The sequence below is a fragment of the Priapulus caudatus genome, unplaced genomic scaffold (genome assembly GCF_000485595.1).
Source record: "Priapulus caudatus unplaced genomic scaffold, Priapulus_caudatus-5.0.1 Scaffold1219, whole genome shotgun sequence".
Classification (NCBI taxonomy): Eukaryota; Metazoa; Priapulida; class Priapulimorpha; order Priapulimorphida; family Priapulidae; genus Priapulus; species Priapulus caudatus.
In genome coordinates, this window is record NW_014578280.1 from 82,546 (window position 1) to 85,216 (window position 2,671).

The window sequence follows — 2,671 nt, forward strand, 5'->3', positions numbered from 1 at the left end:
ATGAAGAAAGCTGGCTGGCTTGACAACCCTGTGTGATTATAAAGGATGACGGCTGGTTGCACACACATGTGTGATCATGAAGGATGACGGCTGATTGCATACACCTGTGTGATCAGGGAAGGAAGCTGGCTGGCTTGACAACCCTGTGGTGTATTGTGAAGAGTGACGGCTGCGTTCCACATAGCCTGTGTTCATGTGGAAGATGCTGGGTGGTTGCACAACCTGTGTGATCATGAATAATGCTGGCTGGTTCCACATACCTGTGTGATCATGAAGGATGACTGCTGGTGGCACACACATGTGTGATCATGAAGGAAGCTGGTTGGCTTGACAACCCTGTGTGATTATAAAGGATGACGGCTGGTGGCACACACATGTGTGGTCATGAAGGATGACGGCTGGTTGCATACACCTGCGTGATCATGAATAATGCTGGCTGGTTGCACACACCTGTGTAATCATGAATAATGCTGGCTGGTTGCACACACCTGTGTGATCATGAAGGAAGCTGGCTGGCTTGACAACCCTGTGTGATTATTAAGGATGACGGCTGGTGGCACACACATGTGTGGTCATGAAGGATGACGGCTGGTTACATACACCTGCGTGATCATGAAGAAAGCTGGTTGGCTTGACAACCCTGTGTGACTATAAAGGTTGACGGCTGGTTGCACACACATGTGTGATCATGAAGGATGACGGCTGGTTGCATTCATAATGTTAACCAATATCAATATGTAATATTAACCAATATCAATACATACCATTAACCAATATCAATACATACCATTAACCAACATCAATACATACCATTAACCAACATCAATACATACCATTAACGTTTCAGTAAAATAATGTCATTCTTGAAACGAGTTACAAACATTTTACAGTAGATCAATTTGTGTAATAATACATTAGGGAGTATGAACTATGAATAGCGATGATGGATTTGTAGATAAACATTCAGTATTTATTGTCTGTGAAATATGAAATCTTTCCCCATTTTCCTCCTGAAAGTAGAGGGGATGCTTGTACACGCCATCCCCCACCTCAATAAGTGGGGGGATATATCCCCCCTCCCGCTATTTACGCCTCTGATTGACAGACATAGTATTCAGTTTGCCTTCTTTTTTCTTTTTTGTGCGCGTGTGTGTGTGTGTCTCTCTCTCTTTCTCTTTCTGTGTGTGTGTGTGTGGGGGTGTCGTGTGTGTGTGTGTGTGTGTGTGTGTGTGTGTGTGTGTGNTATATATATATATATATATATATATATATATATATATATATATATATATACAAGTCTGTTTAAAGGCTAGTGAGGTAAAACAGCAATATCCTATCAAAAAATCGCTTTTAGAAGCTCTCGAACTAAAGAATGAGGTAGGCAGTACATGAAGTAGAATATCCATATAATCATAATCATTCATATAATAATATAATTATATAATTATATAATCAGGTCATTGCGTACTCTCTCTGCATAGGCCTACTCTGCAGACGAGCCGATAACCGTCGTGCCGATAGCCTTGGCCATAAACAATAAAGCATCACTGGTAGTTAACAAACGATCAGTATACTGTTTTAAAATAATATTAAGAAGATTTAGGTAATAATTATAGCATGTTGAATTATACAGTAAATAATAATAATTGTCTCAAGTTAACACACATAAGTCACTGTAGCTGCAAAGCACGTCGTATTACTTACTAGTCATGCAAACAGCAGGAGTAGAGCCTCGTCGCACCACTCAGGTTTAACCGTATCAAATTGTTTTTAATGTTTGGAAAAACTATATACATTTTATACAAGGTGGAGCTAAATGAAAGCTTCCCTACGTTATGACCAAACGTGGTTAACGTAGAACACCTCTCCGTGATGTGCTTTATCATTTGCATAGCTTCCTGTCTCCCAATATTCTGTACACCATCTAGCACATCAGGCAGAATGTTGGCATTAAAAGAAGAATGTCATCTAAATATCGGATTGGTAATCAATGTTGGCTTTTCAAAAATCCCAAAGCAGCACGTACAACAACACACCTAGTCCAAGTATGAATTTTATTGTATCGTTGCTCTGCTGCAGTTCGTGGGTTCGTGTAAGGTATCGTAAAGCAAGCATTTATGAACTAGCCACCGTCTCCTAATAGCCACCCATCTCCTATATATATAGCACCATTCTCAAAGATTGTGGTGAAAGCAAAGTTATTTAAAATATACACAGCAACTGTAAAAGAGGCGGAAGAATAGGGATATTTCTGCAGAGGAAATTTACTTCATAATTTATGAAGTGGGACAGAGAAAGAAGACTGTTTGCAAGTTTTGCTGGCAACTGGCATCTGTAGTTATGGTAGCTGTAATAAAAAGACATGACAAGCTGTGACTAAATCAGTCAATGCCGAATCCAGAAAGCCACAAACTCAAGATGAGGCGAGTGTATGGGTAGGTGTGTTCAACTTTCATGTCTGCCAGGAAAAACTCAACCCTATCTTTGCCTCATTTGGCTGGTTCCTTAGATGTTTACATTACTCAACCTTTTTATTTGCTCTTGCCATGAAATCAACTAACTGACCCTATGGAGCGTAGTTTTTCTCTGCCCTATATGTCCCAAACATTAGCTTTATCATTCAAGATGTATGATTACACACAGTAAATGGTCCGTGTGTGTGTGTGTGTGA